Below are 21160 nucleotides of genomic sequence, written 5' to 3'. Positions count from 1 at the left end.
AAAGGGCTCTAACAGTTTGTTTGGTGGCTGACTGAAACATGGACCAACAAATGGCCTAACATATCTGAAGGTAAGATGCCCAATTTGCCATGGTACACAGTAGAAGAGGGAATTCAAAGGCTTAGGGAGATTGGAATGTTAGAATGAATTTGCCATTTGAGAGCTTCCCACCTACCCCAGGAATGTCCAGAGGACACATCTTTAACCAGGAATGTGAGGAATAAATTTGTAAGACTAGCTCCACCTTCCCTGAAGAGGTCTGTGGTTGCTCTTCTCTGAAGTCCAGATATTACTGTAGGGAAGACTGTGATGGAATTAGAATCCTTAAACATTGTGGGGATGATCAGATGTAGTCTGGTAAAAGTCAACTATCGGCAGTTAATCGCCAAATTCAAGGTGGGCATGGCTACTGCAATGACAGGGAGATTAAAAAAAGCACTCAAAATAGCCTGTGTCATGTACAGTTATGGCGTTGGCTAATACATTTTGGGGTACCGAGAAATGAAATAGATGGGCAGTCTACTAAATTTCTTCTTGATCTGTATAGACAGAAGAGTTCTAGTTTGAGTGAACAAAACCCTAACTCATTACAGACACGGAGAATCATGGTCCCTTAATCAATTCCCAGACTTGAGACAGTTATGAACCCAGAGCCCCTTGAATAAGGAGAAGGCCAGGTCTCCTTGGGGAAGGATCCTGTTAAACTGCCCAAAATTTATACTGTTAATATTCCTCCCACCTTTCCCCAAGGAGATCTAAGACCTTTTACCAGAGTAACTGTACATTGGGGAAAAGGAAATGATCAGACATTTTGGGGATTATTAGACACTTGGTCAGAAGTGATATTAATTCCAGGAGATCCAAAACATCACTGTGGTCCATCAGTCAGAGTAGGGGCTTGTGGAGGTCAGGTGATTAATGGAGTTTTTGCTCAGGTCCATCTCACAGTTGGTCCAGTGGGTCCCTGGACCCATTCTGTGGTTATTTCCCCAGTTCCAGAATTCAATTAGAATAGACATACTCAGTAACTGGCCGAATTCCCACATTGGATCCCTGACTTGTGGGGTGAAGGCTATTATGGTTGGAAAGGCTGAGTGGAAGCCACTAGAACTTCCCCTACCTAGCAAAATAGTAACCAAAAGCAATACCAGATTCCTGGAGGGATTGCAGAAATTAGTGCCACCATCAAGGATTTGAAGGATGCAGGAGTGGTAATTCCCACCACATCCCATTCAACTCTCCTATTTGGCCTGTACAAAAAACAGATGGATTTTGGAGGATGGCAGTAGATTATCATAAACTCCATTTGCAGCTGCTGTCCTAGATGTAGTATCATTGCTTGAGCAAATCAGGACATCCCCTTATACCTGGTAGGCAGCTATTGATTTGGTGAATGCTTTTTTCTCAATTGCTATTAGTAAGAGCCACCAAAAACAGCTTGCTTTCAGCTGGCAATGCCAGCAGTATACCTTCACAGTCCTCCCTTAGGGGTATATCAATTCTCCAGCCCTATGTCATAATATTGTTCACAAGGATCTTGATTGTCTCTCCCTCCCACAAGACATTACACTGGTCCATTATATTGATGATATCATGTTGATAGGACCTAGTGAGCAAGAAGTAGCAAAGACTCCAGACTTATTAGAAAAGCATTTGTGTGAGCGAGGATGGGAGATAAATCCAACTAAAATACAAGGTCCTTCCACCTCAGTGAAATTTCTAGTGTCTAGTTGTGTGGGGCGTGTAGAGATAGCCCTTCTAAAGTGAAGAAATGTTGTATCTGGCCCCTCCCATGACCAAAAAAGAGGCACAACGCTTGGTTGGTCTCTTTGGATTTTGGAGACAACACATTCCTCATTTGGGTGTGCCACTCTGGCCCATTTACCAGGTGACCAGAAAAACTGCTAGTTTTAATTGGGGACTGGAACAAGAAGAGGCTCTGTGTCAGGTCCAGGCTGCTGTGCAAGCTGCACTACCACTTAGGCCCTATGATCCAACAGATTCAACGGTGCTGGAAGTTTCCATGGCAAATAGAGATGCTGTCTAGAGCCTTTGGCAGGCCACTATAGGAGAATCACAACGCAGACCCCTAGGATTTTGGAGCAAAGCCCTGCCATCCTCTGCAGATAACTACTTCCCTTTTGAGAAACAGCTTTTGGCCTGTTACTGGGCCTTATTGGAGACCGAATGCTTAACCATTGGCCATCAAGTTACCATGAGACCTGAGTTGCTTATCATGAGTGGGTATTGTCTGATCCACCAAACCATAAAGTTGGGCGTGCACAGCAGCACTCCACAATAAAGTGGAAATGGTATATACGAGATAGGGCTCAAGTGTGTCCTGAAGACACAAGTAAGTTACATGAGGAAGTAGCCCAAAAGCCCATAATCACCAGTCCTGCCGTGTTACTTTCTCTGTCCCAGCTGACAGCTTTGGCATCTTGGGAAGTCCCTTACAATCAGTTGACTGAGGAAGAGAAAACTTGGGCCTGGTTTACAGATGGTTCTGCACAATATGCAGGTACCACCCAAAAGTGGACAGCTGGGGCACTGCAGCCCCTTTCTGGGACATCCCTGAAGGACAGTGGTGAGGGCAAATCCTCCCAATGGGCAGAACTTTGAGCAGTGCACCTGGTTGTCCATTTTGCTTGGAAGAAGAAATGGCCAGAGGTGCATTTGTACACTGATTCATGGGCTGTTGCCAATGGTTTGGCTGGATGGCCAGGGACTTGGAAGGAATATGATTGGAGAATTGGTGACAAAGAGGTCTAGGGAAGAGGTATGTGATTAGACATTTTTGAGTGGGCAAAAACATGAAAATATTTGTGTCCCACCTGAATGCTCACCAGAGGGTGACTTCTGCAGAGGAAGATTTTAATAATCAAGTGGATAAGATGACCTGCTCTGTGGCTAATGCTCAGCCTCTTTCCCCAGCCACTCCTGTCATTGCCTAATGGGCTCATGAACATGTACTGGTTCTTGCTTTTATTTTTAGGTTTTTGATCCATTTTGAGTTAATTTTTGGATAAGGTATGAGGTAGAAGTCCTCTTTTCTTCTTTTGGCTATAGATATCCAGTTCTTTCAGCACCATTTTGCTGAAGGGACTGTTCTGCCAGAGCTGTGTGGGTTTGACAGGCTAGTCAAAAATCACTTGACCATACATGTGAGGGTCTGTTTCTGAGCCATCAATTTGGATCTATTGGTCTATGTATCTGTCTTTATGCCAGTACCATGCTGTTTTTTTACCACTATAGCTTGGTAATATGATTTAAAGTCCAGAGATGAGGGCTTGCTTTTCCTTTTATGTTTCTGGCTATACAGGACCCTTTACCCTTCCAAATAAATTTGCTAATTGTGTTTTCAATTTTTTTTTTAAAGCTGGTGGAATTTTTATCAGGGTTGCATTGAATCTGTGTATCAATTTGAGTAGAATTGACATCTTAATGATACTTAGTCTTCCAATCCATGAGCATGGGATGTTCTTCCAGTTATTTAGGGTGTTTTTGATCTCTTTTAACATTGGGTTGCAGGTTTCTGAATACAAGTGCTTTACATCCTTGGTTAAGTTTATTTCTGACTAGAGTTTTATTTGTCATATTTTATTTTCACCAGTCTTTTGAGGCTTTTAGTTACTTTTATTGATCTAATCTTCATTTCTAGACTCTCTTCCAGGCCTCTCTCTCCTGTCTTTTCTTTTCAGGCTCTAGCACACCCTTTAGTATTTCCTGAAATTCTGGTCTCTTGCTTAGAAATTCTCTCAGTTTCTGTTTATCTGTGAATATTCTAATCTTACTCTCATTTTGAAAGACAGTCTTGCTGGACATAAAATTCTTGGTTGGAAGTTTTTCTCTTGTAGTATCTTAAATATATCAGACCACTGTCTTCTTGCCTCCATGGTTTCTGGTGAGAAATCATTACTTAATCTTATTGGGTATCTCGTATATGTTTTGCATTGCTTTTCTCTAGCTGTTCTCAGAATTCTTTGTTTTTGGCATTTGACATTCTGATGAGTATGTGTCTCAGAGTTGGTCTATTTGGATTTTTTTGGATGGGAGTATGTTGTGCTTCTTGGACATGGATATCTATGTCCTTCAATAGGATTGGGACATTTTCTAACATTATTTCTTTAAATATGCCTTCTGCCCCTTTTACCTTCTTTTCTCCTTCTGGGACACCCATGACATGTATGTTTGCACATCTCTGGCTGTTGTTTAGTTCCCTGAGACCTTGTTAATTTTTTTCCATTCTTTTCTTCATCTGTTCTTTTGTATGTTCACTTTCAGAGGCCCTTTTTTCAAGCTTACCAATCCTTTCTTCTGCCTCCTCAAATCTGCTATTATATGATTCTAAAGTTTTTAAAATTTCATTTATTCACCTTTCATTCCCATAAGATCTGTTATTATTCTATTTATGCTTTCAAATTCTTCTTTGTGTTCATCCAGTGTCTCCTTATTATCCTTAATCTCTTCAGTTATCTCATTGAATTTATTAAGGAGATTTGTTTGAACATCTATGATTAGTTGTCTCAAGTCCTTTATGTCATCTGGAGGCTTATCTTGTTCCTTTAACTGGGCCATAGCTTCCTGTTTCTTGGTGTGGATTATAATTTTGTGTTGGTGTCTTGGCACCTGGTTTATTAGAGTATTTATTCTGGGTACAGTTTTTCTCTTTAGTTTAGGGCTTCCTGCCCTTTCTCCTTTGCTGGTTTACAGTAGGAGCCAAGAATGTAATTGGTGCTATAAACTTTGGAAGCTCAAGCTGCCCTCATTGCCCCAGGGATGGATGAAGCTTCTCCTAACTTTTTCCTTTCCCAGAGGTAGGGACAGAGTCAGTTATGTGGAATAATCCAAGTCATGCAGGCCTAGACTGCAGTTGCCCAGAGAGACTAATGAAGCTTCACACCCCTTCCTCTCCTGCCTGGGGCATGGATGGAACTGCAGGTGTGGACCACAATCTATGTAGTGCAGGTCCAACATGAACACACTTGCCCCAGTTTACTTTTAATTATTTAATTTGTGCCAGCCAAAGCTACCCTCAGTTACCTGGATAGACTCTTGCTGAGCTAGCCAGCCTCCTCCCTGCCACAGGTGGGACTGAAGCCTAGGGCTGTAGGCTGATCTGGGTGAAAGAAACCAGTTCCTACCATCACTGTGATATTTGGTCAGCCCTGCTTCCCCTCAGGCTGGGGGTGGAGTCAAAATGGCAGCCACCAGCCTTTTTCGAACTTGAACAAATTCACACCCCAGCTGTTCCTGGGTTATTCCTTAGCCATCCGAGTCTATCAATCAGAAGCTGAAATCAGCAGCCAACTGTCTCTTCCTCCCCTGTTTTTGGGAAATGGAGCTTCCAATTCCAGTCACAGAACAGCTCCTGGGGCGGCTTGTACCACCAGAGTAGGACAATCACTGGCCTCTGCGGCTTGGCCGGTAATTTCCCGAAGAGGCTGGCACAGGTCCCTGCAGCTTCCTCCCTGTTAGAGGTGGCACTAGGTCATAGGCTAGATCTGCAATCTGACCTGGATGGAAAGAAGCCGGTCTCCACCAGCACTGGGATTTTCAATCTGCCCCACTTCCCCTTGTGCCAGGCACAGAGTTAAGATGACGGCTCTCAGCCTCTTTCTGACTTAGACTGGTTCAAACTGCAGCTGTTCTCAGGATTATACTTTAGCCCGCTGAATTTTACTCATCAGTAGCTGAAGTTGGTGCCCAATTGTCTCTTCCTTCCCCATTTTTGGGAAGTGGAGCTTTCAATTCCAGCCTCCCAACAGCTCCTGAGGCAGCTTGTGCCTCAGGTGGAGGATGGGCACCAACTTCTGGGACATGGAGCGCTCTACTTATGAGTCTTCTCTGCAGACAGGCAGTCTCCTCCTTCCATTCCTTCCCGCATGTTGCAGGATGCCCTTCTGGCCTTCTGAAGCCCCCAAACAGGTGCTTCAGCTAGCTCCAGAGAGCTCTGGGTGTTTGCTAACTGCCGTGTCACAGGAGCTGACTCTAGGAGCTCATTACTCCACCGTCATCTTGCTGTAATTCTGGAATGGCCTTTTGGAAACCCAATTATGGTGCCAACTAGGTGGCAATACCTTGCAGGGCTGGGGCAGTGCTCTCTAGGAGGCTGTGTATGCTCTAAATCAGCATCATTTTACAGTGCTGTTTTCCCCACAACCAGGATCCATGGGTCCAGGAATCAAGGGGTGGAAATGGGAGTTGCACCACTCACTATTACCCCTAGGAAAAATTTTGCCTCCTGTCCCTGCAACCTCAAACTCTGCTGATCTACAGGTTTTAGTCCCAAAAGGAGGAGTGCTGTCACCAGGGAACAGAAAAATAATTCTATTGAACTGGAAGTTAAAACTACCACCTGACCACTTTGGGTTCCTCTTACTTCTGCAATCAACAGTCAAAAAAGGGAAATACTGTACTGGCTGGGGTGATTGATCCTGACTATCAAGGGGAAATAGGACTGCATCTACATAATGAGGATAAGGAAGCGTTTGCCTGGAATACAGGAGATCCTCTAGGGCATCTCCTAGTACTACCTTTTCCTATAATTAAAGTCAGTGGAAAATTGCAACAATCTAATCCAATCCAAGCAGGACTGACAATGGCCCAGAATCTTCAGGAATGAAAGTTGGGTCACCCCACCAGGTAAAGAAGCACAGCCAGCTGAAGTGCTTGCTGAGGGTAATAGAAACATGGAATGGGTAGTGGAAGAAGGTAGTGATAAATATGAACTTCTACCATGTGACCAGTTACAGAGACGAGGACTATAATGGTCATGAATCTTTCTTCCTTGTTTCATTATGACGATTATTATATATGTACACAAAATGAATTTCTTTGTCTTCTTCCCCAAACTTTTGCCTTATCTTATAACAAGTTTTATCCATTTTATGTCATAATATTTGAGGAGGTCAAGTTTGAGAGTGACTATTACCCAAGAATTTGCATCCTATTTCTGTATGGAATCAATGCGTTTCTGGTTGTACGCGAGAGAGTTGAACATTGTTAGGTGGAAATATATATATATATATGCATGTCTGTTATTGTTTTTACTTAGAGACTAAGTATGGTTTAAGGTAATGCATATGGTTGCCGAATTGACAAGGGGTAGACTATGCTGGTTAGGCTATTGTGTCAACTCAGTCAGGTAATTGTGCCCAATTGTTTGGTCAAGCAAGCACTGGGCTAACTGTAATACAAGGTCCATTTTTGGACTTTAGTCACTATTGACTTTACTATTGTGGTATATCATAGATAGCTGATTACAATTACAATGAGATTGCCATCAGCAATGAGTGAGGCTTTATCCAATCAATTGAATGCCTCAAAGGGGGAAGTGATTCCAACATTGAGAATTTCCCAGCTTGTCTTTGGACAGGCAGCATCTCCCAGAACTCATCAAGAACCTTCCTTGGATTTTCATTGGCGCCCCTGGTTGCAGCCTGCTTGTGGAACCTGGACTTGTGCATTCCCACGGTCATGTGAGGGACTCATAAAATTGCATATTATTGACAGATAAGTCTTATTGATTCTGTTTCCCTAGAGAACTCTGACTAATACACCCACCTTCCTGATAAACTTTTACTTACCCTACCAGAGCACAATTCAGGTTCACCTTTTCTGTAAGACATACCTAAAAACTTCCTGTGTACTGATATTGCGTCTTCTAAGTACCTCCATAATAAAACTAGTTGTATCATTTGTCCATTACAACTCTAATATATATTCTATTTAGATTGTACAGGCCTTGAGGATGGGAATCATGCCTTTTCATTCTCAGTGCCTATAAAATACAAGGCCCTCAGTGCCGGTCTATAATTATTTCTTTGATATCAATGAATGAATAACTAAATGGTTGAGTACATGAATATATGAATTCATAGATGAATTGCTTGGTGATGAAGTATTTTTTTTTTTTTTGTAAAAATTATGGAATTCTTGATGAATTTGAATGTCATCCTTGCTCAGGGGCCATGCTAATCCTCTCTGTATCATTCCAATTTTAGTAATGTACTGCTGAAGGGAACACTCAAGTCTTTTTTGGTTTAGCATGCTCCCTAAAGTATAAATGAGCCTTTGCCAACAAACAAACAAACACCAAAACTCTTTCATTTAAAGGCAACAAGATGTAGCTACTGTAGTGAAACGAAAAAGTAGACCAAAAGGCAGGTTATTAGAATTTTAGTATTTAGTTATGCCACTAACTAGGTAAGTGACAAATCAAAATTATATGTTTTATCTTTTATCTGTAGAATTAGGGCATTACATATGGCAAAACTGACAAAGATGATACTTGAGTAAAGAAGTTTGGGAAATACTGCACTGAGGCATTTTATGGGGGTATTATAGGCAGTGAATCAGTGGTTTTGAAGCTTTTCTTAATGTAATGAGTGGCAAAAATTCTTCAAAAGAAATCTTGCACAGAGCTCCAGAACTTAAAAGAAATAAAAATTGAAATGCTGGGGCCCCTAAGCTTCTTTGTTCTTAAATACCCATTTCTTCCATTCTCTCATTCCCGGCATACCAAGTATATTAGGTGTTTGTCTAATTCATGACTGAGTACATTCTTATGTGAACCCCTAGTTTTGCATCTTAAAAAGTAAACAAGGAAGTGATAGTTTCAGAATACAAAGGTACTTAAAGACCAATCAGAAAAGATTTCCCTTTTCTCCTTTGCTCTATTCAAACAAAGTTAAACAATTTTCTGGTATTAGCACATTAACTTCAGCTTTCTGCTGTTGAGATTTTTTCTTTTTTCATTTGTCTACATAGACCTGGACCTCATGACTTTTTAGATGGGCTGGGAAAGACTGTTTGATGCAAAATTGGTTGTCTGCTTCAAAGTGAGTCAGTAATCACTGGCAGAGTTAATATCCAATTAGTTAATGGGCAGATTCCTCATTTTTTGTTTTCTCCCTCATAGAAAGTCTGGCGATATTCTATTTATATTTCTGAGAAAGGAGTTTGCAGAGACCTTATGTGCTTGCTTGCATAAAAACAATAAATAACTGTTGTACTTTATTATTTCAGTCGTCTTCCCAAAAAGAGGAAAATTTTTAATGGATCTTGAGTGTCTGGGGCCTTTAAGCTCAAAAAGTCCTCTTTATCTTTCATATGCTCCGTGAAGCGTGTTTGAACAGCTTTGCACAGGTGGACAATTTGAAAAAACCTAGGGATATAGCACTTGTAAATAAATGTCGTCTTTCGTATTAACTTAAAAAATGATTTTGTTGAAGCAAAGATCTGATTTTGAAGGGAAAATACTCATGAATTCTTGCTCAAGCATAAAATAAGGTAAAGACAAATTATTATGCTTTTTGTTTTTTTTTAGATCTATGTTGTTATACACATCATCTAAGTCTTCCAATTTAATGTAAAATTGTATGAGCCTGCATAAAAGCATAACTTTTCATAGGCTCCATATGTGCCACAAACTACATACTCTTCCCTCTTTTTTTTTTTATTTAAAAAAATCGATTTCCTTTCTTGTTCTGTTCTCTCTTGTTCTCACTTTTCCTCGCTGTTATCCTCTATATTTGGCCCTGACCCATCCTCATTTGCTACTTGTTCTCTCGTAAATAATGCTTGTTTGCTGCCTCCAAGAGGCAACTAGGGAGGAAGCGGACTTGGCCCAATGGATAGGGCATCCACCTACCACATGGGAGGTCCAAGGTTCAAACCCCGGGCCCTCCTTGACCTGTGTGGAGCTGGCCCATGCGCAGTGCTGATGCGCGCAAGGAATGCTGTGCCACGCAGGGGTGTCCCCCGCGTAAGGGAGCCCCACGTGCAAGGAGTGTGCCCTGTAAGGAGAGCCGCCCAGCGGGAAAGAAAGTGCAGTCTGCCCAGGAATGGCACCGCACACATGGAGAGCTGACACAACAAGATGATGCAATGAAAAGAAACACAGATTCCCGGTGCTGTTGTTAAGGATAGAAGCAGTCACAGATGAACACACAGCGAATGGACACAGAAGAGCAGAGAACTGGGGTGGGGGAGAGGGAGGGGAGAGAAATAATAAAAAAAAAAGACAACTAGGGATACAAGTTAATTGCATGAATCCTGTGGTCAGAATCCTGTCTTTGTCTTTTCCTAGATGGGTGAGCTTAGATGTGTCTTTTAACCTCTCCATGCCTCAGAGTTCTCACCTATAAAAGGAGATTGTGAGAAATTACTTGAATTGATATAATTAGGGACTATAAAATAGTGCCTGCCACAAAACTATTAGTATCCCCATCACAAGAGTCAGAATATATACCCAGTCAATATTAATTATTTGAGCTGATATTTGTAATTTCCCATGCATTCTGATTCTATTCCCCGCCCCTGGAAGAGACATGGAGCATAATTATTATATTCATGCAACCATTTATTTGACAAATATCTATTGCTTGGCACAGGGATAGTGAGTATAAGTATGTGATTAACAGTGTTCACTTTGAGTTTCTGAGAGGTACAAAACTGTAAGTTCATACAAATAAATACATAATTATAATTAATACAGTAGATATGAAAAAGTAAAGATTGTGACAAGTGGGAGAATTCAGTAAAGGCTTTTCTGAAGAAATGACATTTAAGCAGAAGGCTGAGGGATGGGTTAGCAAAATTGAGGAAGTAGTCAAAGAAATGTTCTAAGGCAAGGAAGGCATGTTAGATAAATGCGAAGTCCAGTTTTACTGGAGATAAATGAGTTAAGGAGGAGAGGTAATGTTGGAGAAACTGGTTAAGCAAGTGGAGAGGAAAACAGGAAATTGAGGCTGAAAAGAAAGCAAGGACCAGATCTGTATGTCATTTAAGGGTTTTGGATTATCTTAAATGTAACAGAAAGCCACTGATGAATATAAAGCAGAGAGATAATATAAGGAATCTTTGCGTTTTGAAAAGATCCCCTGGAGAATTGGTAATAGGGGAGTAGAAAGGGTGCTTTGTTCCTTAGTCACAGTATTTGTAAAAGGGCTGTCAGGTCCTCTGTAAAAGCTTTCCTTGATAATTTTTTACCCAAAGAAGTGGCCTTCACTCATTTGTTCACCTAATAAACTCATTGTTTCTTGCTACAGCACTTATCACATTGCACAGTGAGCCTGACACATGCCAAGGATGCAGATAATATTGTAGAATGACTAATCATTGTTTCATCCCTCTTCAGACTAGACAGTCCACACTTTAAGGTCATATTCATATTAGTCACAGCATGTGGCAAATCTCTGTCCTGTAGTTGGTTCTCAATAGGTTCTTTTGTTGAGGGACCAAAGGAAAAGAAGTGGTCAATATTCATCACAGTTGGAAATAGGAGTTTGAATCATGTGATTTTATTTTTTATACTCTCATTGAAAGTGTCTAATATTAATTGGGAATGATTCTAGAAAAGCAGTACTAGGTTTATGAACACTACTAAAGAACCTAGACGGTAGAATTAGATGATCTAGGTTTGAGGATAAGCAGATACCCAGCAAATACTTGTTAAGTGAGTTGAATATCTTTCAGCCATACTGGCCCTTTACTTTTGTTTGTAGAACCTTCTATGGCTCATTTTAGAAAATAGTACAAATTCCCTAATCCTTCCTAAACTTTTCCTAATTACTTCTTTACTTCAGCACAACGGTAACTCTGATGTTGAGATAGGTAACTCTGATGTTGAGATAGCTTGCATATCAAGTTGTCTATTGATTTATACCTTTTGAAGATAGGGCTTCTTCCTGCTTTCCCCTTTATTTAAAGTGGAACCAAAAATAATTGAAAAACAAAACAATTGATAATGCTGCTTTAAGTCATTTTAAATTATAAAAGATTAATCAATGGTACTATTTACTTTTTTGAAATAGGAAAAATAACTCTTTAACACTTTCCTATTTAGAGAGTATTTATTGGAGAGAAACTAATTTATTAGTTAGTTTAACCCATTATTAGTTTATTAACCCATTAAGGTAGTATTTTTATAAGGAGAAACATGGCAATACTTTGTCATTTCTCTCTGTTGTGTTATTTTGGAACTAACATTCATCCAAACAAATTGTTACTAAGAATTCTTTCTTTCTCTTTATTGTCAGTATGTGTATTTCAAGTGTGTATCCTATTAGTAATTTGCAAAGAACACATTTTATAGTAGAAATGGGTATTAAGTGGTTTTTCAGGAGATACACTTTACTCAGAGCAGCATTTAGCCTAGCTACTTTGCAGCTGATGACTATTAAAAGCGTGTCATTATCTCTTTGTTACTTATCTCTCTGTTAGGCTATGCTAGTGGTTTAAGTTGATATTAATTCTTAACACTTTGCAATTTTTATCTCAAAAGTCCTTGATGCTTATTACCTAATTAAAGAAACGAATATTCTCTCCAATAAATGCTTAAATCTAAATTGTGGATACTTATAGTCTTAAATAGTTTTATACAGAAAATTGATTTTCTTTTCATAGAAAGTTTTTCCTCAAATTTATTTATTTCCATTATTTTCTTCCCACTCCAGCAATTTTAGGAAGATGCATAGTTGTCTTATGTTTATGTCCCCCAAATTCAAATCCAAAAAGCAGCTTTAATTTAGTGCAGTAGTCCTGAGTTTCTGAAAATGTGATGAGACTAGTAGATATAAACTCAAGGGAGAAGTTTAATATTTTCTGTATTGAATTCTGGGTGTTTAGCCATTTGTTGAGTCAAGAGAATTGTTTTATGGTGTTTACTCACTTTTCTTATGATAGCTTTCTGGAATTTCACTGGACTCCTAAAATTTATGGATAATTATAAGCCAACCCCTTTATATGACCAATGAGGAACACAAAGCCTAGATGTAGGTGAATGGTTTTCCAGGTAGGCAGTTAAGGGGATTGGGGTGGAGATAGCAATTCAGCCTCCTCTTCATTCAACATTTCTTCTCCAGTTCTTGATATATATTGGATGCTAGTCCAAAACAGGAATCCCTCCTTTTTTTGAACTAGGCTTTATGGTAGTTATTCTAAGAAGTTAAGACCCACTGGTCGAGTGTGGAGATTTTTAGATGTTACTTTATGGCACAGTAAAATTTCCAAACAATTAGGGTACTGACATAGCATTGCCAATTTTAAATTTTTCCAGATAAAGACCATTATAAAACAAAAAACAAATGCCCATGTCCCATTACAGTACCATCATTTTATAAATGGATATTTTAACATTTATAACAATGTAATCCAAAAATTTGTAATTGAAAAAAGCTACTACCATTTCTAGGGCTGAGAGAAGAATGAGAAAGATGGAGTCACCTAAGTCCAGGACTGTAAAGGAGGGGTCACCACCACTGGACCACAAAAGAGTTGCTTTGAAGCTAGTGAGCAGACCTCCAAGGGGTGCTGTGTGTCTGATTCTGGGACTTCTAAGAGGGAGTGCCAACGTTGTCTGTACTCCTGGAAGGAGGAAGAGAGTCCCCTCTCCCCAACTCTTCTTCCAGTATCTCCCAGTAATTCCCACTGGCAACACCTAAAGAAATGTAGTGGAAGTTGAGAGGATTTGGTGATTGTGTATTGAAAGCTAGGACACAGGAATTCTCTGAGAAGGAAGCTTTGTTTTGACTAGCCGGGCCCAACGGACTTCTGTCCAAAAAAACTAAGCTCTGTGCCAGTCTCGTAGGCTGCTTTTATACAGAGAATATGGGGGGTGGAGCTAGGAAGCGTTTGGCATGAAGGGTCAGGTTTCAGTTTTGGTTTTCAGAGCTTGGGGCTTTCTGGAAACTAGGCAGGCTGGAGTGGGTGGCGTGGTTATGAGAGGCAGGGCTGCAGTTCTTATTGTTTGCATGCAGACATGGCTTCTCATGGAATCTTAAGTTTAGTGAGCTTACACACACAGTCCAAGTTATTCTTGAAGAAACACACAGCCTACACACACAGCCCATATCATTCCCCCCCTTTGATGCCAGCTTCACTTGTTAAGCTTTGGCATCACTATTGTTGGAGTCACGAGGTGGGTGGCTGCCTGTATTCTAACTACATCATTTACTAAAGCGTGTACCCTGGCTATTATTAAGGGGAGGAAAGAGGAAAGTATGATGACAGCTTGGGAAGAGTTCCAGCTGCTCACTGCTTTGCTTGCTCATTTTTCCCATTAATTTCTCATTAGGGCCTAATGATAAAATTTCTTGGAACATCCAGGGCTTTTCTTGGCTTCTGGAGGAAGTCTTCTCCTGAGTGGTGAATCTTGGGGAGATTTCTTGCTAGGTTCCTGATCCATCTACAATTTCCTTACTAGCCTGCCCTATTTTTTTTTTTTTTTTTTAAGAGAGTTTACACCTTTAATCTTAAAGGGCGTGCTGAAGGGAGATGATCTTTTTTCTGTAGCTACTTCCTGCTGGTCAGGGGCATTCAGCCCTACCTGACAAGGTGTGAAACTCTCTTGCTATCTTATCTCAGTTGGAGGAAGATGGATCTGCATCCTGGGTGAAGCTGGATGAAGTTTTCATATGGCTAACAAGATGTTGATTCTGGAAGAAATAAACTTAATTAGAATTTTGAGAATATATGGTTTCACTAAGAGGACACTGGACCACAGAAGTAGGAAACGTCAGGTGCCTGCAAAGGCTATTTTTCCTAAAGTTGGTGGGAAATAGTATTTTTTTTTTTTTAGTTATTTTATGCTGTGAGTTAACTTCAGCGAGAAATTGCAATAGACAATGGGGTTAGGTACAAATTGTTAATCCCAGTTCCTATGGTAGAGGAGAGGAATGAGAAGAGGCATTTCTCTTTTCAGTTAAACTAAAGGCGATAAAAAGAGGCAAGGTCCCCCCCCCCCCCCCCCCCAGCAATAGGCATTTGGGCTAGAGTTAGAGGGAACAGCTGATTTTGACATAGACACTACTTAGCTTTGTCTTTTGAAGAGGTATTTCAGGTTGTCCAGTGATTGGTGCTCGTGTGTTCTATCAGATGCTTCTGGTGAACTGGCACTCTCTTGGGCAGCTGGCTTCATTCAGGATTAGTGCACTAAGCTAGACATTTCTTGAACTTTAATAGCTGTGGGAGTGATCAGAACTACAGAGTTAAGTTTTTTACATTTTGGCTCTAATTGAGCAATTTCCGATAATTTCTTTGACAGTTTTTACCAGGCTCTGTCTTTTGAAAACCCATTTGGCTAAGTTGGTTAGGGATTCTTTCCCTAGGTGTGTGGCTTGGTGAAGTTTATGAAGGACTTTTCACTGCACTGATCCTGGCAGGTAGACTTGAGTATCCTTAACAAGCCACCCATCAGTTTCCAGGGTGAATTTCATGCTAGCTTTACATTTTGCATAAGGGCAATTAGTTCTGCTTTCTGGGCTAAAGTTCCTGGGGGAAGAGCTTTGGCCTCGGTTTCAAATTGAGAAATCACTGCATAGCTTGCCTTTTTAATTCGTTTCTTAATAAAACTGCTTTTATTTGTGAACCATTTAATGTTTGGGTTCACAAGAGCCTCATTCTTTAAATCTGGCTTACTTGAATGTTTTGGTTAAGAGTCTTGAGGCAGGAGTGGAGAAGGGGTTCTTCAGGATCTGACTTTGGGCCCTCTACCAGTAGTAGGGTGGCTGGGTTAGGAGTTTGACAGACGCTTTTCCGCACCCCGGGGGTTTTTAGTAGCCTGGTATTAATTATCAGCTACCTGTAAGCTATTGGTGGCCCCTGGCCTCAAGCACACCCTTCACCTGCTGTAGGATGAAGAGGGTGAGAGGTTATCCTCAAGCTAATTTAGCGACTTTTTCAATTAAAAGGACTATTGGCCCCACTGCTCTCAGGCAAGGTGGCCATTTCTTTATCTTATAGACATGTTTATTAACTATTCAGAAAATGAAGTTGACCAGAACTTTTAACATGTTCAATGTCCTTTTGCATATGATTTACTAGAAGTATTACCATAATCATCAGACATATTTTTAGAATAGGATATAGGTATATTACTTAATACTAATAAATGTACTAGTCAATTCATGTTTTTTTCTTGAGCTGCAATTAATAGCTTTAAGTTTCAGGTTTGCAATACCATACAGATTATCTCTCCATGGGAGCAAACTATAGTGCTAATTGTGTTTAAGTCCTACTCACAGTACTCTGGTATTCATTGCTTCATTTTGCATGTTTTTCACAGAAGCTGCAGCACTGTTGACCCTAGAGAGAAGCTGGGAAAGTAGGTTCCAATATTTCACCAGCCTGGTGCATAGTGCTCTTTGGCACTATGAAAGAGTGCCAGTCTGGAGGCAATATCGATTATACATTTGGCTGTACCAAGCCATTGTAGCTGCTGTAGGAGTTTGAAGCTGCAACATAGTTCCCATTCACTTCAGGAGCACAATCAGAGATGTAGCAGATACCTTTATTGTTTTAGGGGTCAGTGACCAACCTAGCCATTAACTCATATGGAGAAGTACCCTGCAGTGTATTGGATGCCTGGTTTGAATGCACAAGAGAGTTTGACAATGCTGAAGTCTATCCCTTGATCTGTATATATCTTTTCAACACTTCTAATGCAGTGTGTTACATATTAAATGAACTTTTAGTACTTTGCTTTTTACTTCTATACTTTTATGATGAAGATCTTTTTTTTTCTTTATTCATTTTTTTAATATTACATTAAAAAAATATGAGGTCCCCATATACCCCCCATCCCCCTCACCCCACTACTCCCCCCATAGCAACATTCTCCTCCATCATCATGAGACATTCATTGCATTTGGTGAATACATCTCTGAGCACTGCTGCACCTCATGGTCAATGGTCCACATCATAGCCCACACTCTCCCACGTTCCATCCAGTGGGCCATGGGAGGACATACAGTGTCTGGTAATTGTCCCTGCAGCACCACCCAGGATAACTCCAAGTTCCGAAAATGCCTCCACATCTCATCTCTTCCTCCCATTCCCCACACCCAGCAGCCACCATGGCCACTTTCTCCACACCAATGCCACATTTTCTTTGATTATTAATCATAATAGTTCATGAATAGAATATCAGTAAGTCCACTCTAATCCATATTCTATTCCTCCATCCTGTGGACCTTGGATTGGTTGTGTCCATTCCACATCTATGTCAAGAGGGGCCTTAGATTCCACATGGATGCTGGATGCAATTCTCCTGCTTTCAGTTGTAGGCACTCTTGGCTCCATGGTGTGGTGGTTGACATTCTTCATCTCCGTGTTAGCTGAGTGGGGTAAGTCCAATAAACCAGAGTGTAGGAGCTGAAGTCTTTTGAGGCTCAGGGCATGGCTATCATATGGTCAATCCAGAGATTCAGATCCCCTGGGTATATATTAAACCCCAGCACCAACTACAATTCTGATAAAGTAACAGGAAAGGCTTGTGAAAAGAGATTACATCTGAGTCCAGCTCCATCACACAGAAACACCAATTCCAAAGAAGGGCCAGCTGACATGGCACTGAACTCCATCTGCCATGACCATAAAACCTGTGGGTCTTAATTACACAAGTACTTTACTTTAGCAGTAGAGGAGCAACTATTTTTCCCATTTTTAAAATGAAAAATGAAGATTCCCAATGGAATCAAGGTAACTTTTCATTACCACCACTTGAATATGCATATTGAGGTGATTTCCAGGCAATTTTTATTGCTATGAAGTTACTTTTTACCATTAATATTAATTTAGGTTTTTAATTAATAATGGCTTTTTAGAACTACCCATTTAAATGCTTCAATTTGGAAGATGCTCTTACAAACTTTTTATAATTAAACACAACTACATAGACTGGTTAAACACAACTACATAGACCTTAGATTACAATTAGCAACCAATGGATTTTACTTTATGCATTTAAAAGAGGGTAGCTCTACATTTTCTTTTTTAGCTTGATTTTATTGAACATGAATTTAGAGCCTTTATCATTTTAAAGATTTAATACATATAATGTTAATTTATTACTTTGGTATTTTATAAATCAAAGAGATAACACTCAAGGTAAATAAATTGAAGCTGTTATAGTTTATACAAAGAATTTTTTTCCTCTTTCTTTACAGGGGGCTAAAACCTCTTTGATAAAATTTTAAAACTGTGGCTAATTTTAAAACCATCCTGACTTCTAGGCTCTGGAATATATTATTATTATTTAATTTGCTTTAGTTATAATTTAGTAAGGAGTTTTCCATAGCTTTCAAGGACTTTTTTTATTTTTTACTTACTGAAATTTGGTAATAGGATTAGTAATCACTCTTATTTTAAGACTGTTAAAAGGTTTAAAATGGGGGACTACAGATTAATTCCCCAGCCTAGAAGACAGACCTGGCCCCTCCTTCAGAGCTCTTGCAAAGAGAGGCCCTGGGGGCTGGGTAGGTCAAAGAACTCAGAAAAATTTTTTCCCTTTCCCATAGTTTCTATATTCAGATTTCTATATGACCTTTCCATATTGCTTAGCCTAATTTGGGTTTTAGGAATCTTTATTACATGTATAATTGCATATTTAATTTTAACAATTTGAATAGAGTTTTTAAAAGAATTATTTGTTAGTTTGATATTATCATCCTGATGTATGAAGATACTGAGCAAATAGGCAGACATGAATAGTTTGACATGGAAACACAATTTAATTACTTAAAACTTTCCTTTTTATCCTCTTTTTTTACAAAACAAGTTAAACTATAAAACAACATTCAAAAGATCTCCCTGAAGGCTTTCCTTTGCAAGCTTCTCCAGAGTAGGGGTTTGCAGTTTCCCCTCTTTGTGGCTTCGTAATTAATGGCTTATAACCAAAATGTTTCCAAAGCTATGAAGCAATTTTTCTTTGCTTCAGAACCAAAAGCAGAGGCAAGGAGTGGGGCCAGACTTGCAGTAACTGTAAACAAAGGCAAACTCAGTTTATAATTACCATCATAATAGGTGAAGTCTAGGGGCTAGGTGAAGTTAGTGATAAAATAACCATAATTAAAGGTAAGTTTAAGTAATAATTACCATTACCATAGTAAGCACTGGATAGACTTGAAGTAGCCATAAACAAAGATAAATTAATTTAACTATTATAATAGCTGAAATCTAGGCTATATCTACTCCTTTGGAATAATTTCAGTTACTAATTTTTTTAACTTTTATATATAAAGGCATTTATACAATGATTTCAACTCTTAAGTTTCTAGCAAATTTTTACTTAAAATCAGTTTGGACAACTTTATTTATTAACTAAGCAATTAAAACAATTTTATTAGTAAGAACTTTGTGTAGTTTTTCTGCTTTTCCAGCAATTAAATAAATTTCACTTGTGATTTATGCATTAAATCCATTAGCAAGACAGTATTAGCATTTAAAGATTCATTTTTAGGTTACCTTTCACCATTATCTAACTTGTAATAGGTGAACCCCAAATCTGATTTCCTAGGCCCAAGCAAACTGACAAAGATAAACATAGATTTCAAAGTTGAAAACAAGGTTATGCACAGATTAAAATAGAAGAATTTTATACCTTTTGCATTTCTAGGAACTTTCTAACTTTAAATGATGGCACAAGAGGTTTCTTTATTTTGATCATTGTTCACTCCTTTTATAGGCACGACTGAGTTTAAACTGACAAGTTTGAGGTTTATTTCCTCATTTCTTTATGGAGACACAACATGAGGTTTCTGAGACTCAGATCTATCTGTTCTCTTTTTTTTTTTTTTTAACACTGGTTTAACTGGAATTCAGTGTTTTATGCAGAGGCTGCTCTTGGCTATACTGTGGCCATGTAGGCAGGCAGTAGGCAGAATTTTCCCATTCCAGAGAAGAGATTCCCATGGGAAGCCCGCTGGCATGCCAGAAGCCATGCTTATCATGCTAAGAAGAATGAAGAGACACCCCTTTTAGTTGACTGACCTGGCTTCCCAGAGTTCCAGCCTAACCAAAGTTCACCATTTCACACAATTCAATACCATGATCTGGAGGCACGAAAACATACATTGGCATCAAACAAACAGATAAACACTAAAGAGCCGTGGCCCACAGACAGAAACACAAAGCCCATCAATTTGACTTATAATTCTTACTCTTTTGGTATGGTTGTTTCACAAGCTTTCCATCACCCTACATCTCTGATCTCCCTCAGACCCTTGCTGTCCACAAACAAGTTCAATTTCAATCCAGCATTAAAATTTAAAGAGCTATTTCTGGCCAAACTTTTCTGTTGCTCAATTCATATTCAGACCAAACTTTATTACAAAAACCAATCTGCTTTCCTGTAACCAAGATCCTCCAAATCCAGACCAATTTTTCAATGAGGGAGTGGGATTTTAACCCCTGGAACCTCTCTCACTACTGCCAAATTTGCAGTTAACCAGAACTAAATAGCAGGTCAGAATAAACCCCTGACTCAGATGAAGGGCCCCGGAGTGTTCCTTCACTGCCCTTGACCAGATGAGGTCGTCATGGAACTGCAGATTGGGACTCTGCTCTCCCCCCACAGAAGTCTGTCTGTGCATCTCACTCAGTCGCCACAGTCACACACACATAGCCACACGTTTTCCTTTCCTTTCTTGGACCTAAAGAAGACAGCTTCCTCCTTTCTCCTCAAGAGTACTAGGGTCTTCTTTGGAAGGTGATCAGACTCCCCTTCTAACTTTCAGAGTTAGGCTTTCCCTGCATTATGTTCCCAGGGGTCATACCCATCTGGCATGCCAAGCTTTGCTTCATTCTCAGTGTTTCCTTTAAAACCCTTCAATGCCTCCAGTTTCTTCTGGGGGGGGGGGGGGGGGACTCCATTAGAGTTCACAACCTCTTTCTGGACTAAAGGAGTCCAGGGGCACCCTGGGCTGGGGGTCACCTGCCCCCCCGCCCCCCCCAGCTTCCACGGAGGCCTCTGAGAGGGGCAATCAACTATTGCTATCTCTGGCCTTTGCAGTAATCCCAGATGAGCTCCCAAGAAATGTAGTGGGAGTCTAGAGGATTTGGTGATTGCATATTGAAGGCTAGGATGCAGGAATTCTCTGAGAAGGAAGTTTTATTATGACTGGCCAGACCTGGTGGACTTCTGTCCAAAATAACTGAGCCCTGTGCCATTCTTGTAGGTTGCTTTTATACAGAGAGTGGGGGGGTGGGGGTGGGGGTGGGTGGAATTAAGAAGCATTTGGCACAAAGGGTTAGGTTTCAGTTTTGGTTTTCGGAGCTTGGGGCTTTCTGGGAACTAGGCAGGCTGGAGTGGGTGGTGTGGTTATGAGAGGCAGGGCTGTCCTTCTTATTGTTTGCATGCAGACATGGCTTCTGCTGG

At 40.0% G+C, this 21160-nt stretch overlaps 1 protein-coding gene and 1 non-coding gene across 4 annotated transcripts in view; one reads left to right on the top strand and one right to left on the bottom strand.

Annotated features, from left to right (window-relative positions):
- Positions 1-21160, top strand: part of PDE4B (phosphodiesterase 4B) — a 778920-nt gene that overhangs the window by 202349 nt on the left and 555411 nt on the right. The window lies entirely within an intron of this gene.
- Positions 7924-8028, bottom strand: LOC111761983 (U6 spliceosomal RNA). Its single transcript, XR_002795204.1, has one exon. It is a non-coding gene; the product is annotated as a U6 spliceosomal RNA (small nuclear RNA).

The sequence above is a fragment of the Dasypus novemcinctus genome, chromosome 9 (genome assembly GCF_030445035.2).
Source record: "Dasypus novemcinctus isolate mDasNov1 chromosome 9, mDasNov1.1.hap2, whole genome shotgun sequence".
Classification (NCBI taxonomy): domain Eukaryota; kingdom Metazoa; phylum Chordata; class Mammalia; order Cingulata; family Dasypodidae; genus Dasypus; species Dasypus novemcinctus.
This window is presented reverse-complemented; position numbering and strand designations above follow the sequence as displayed.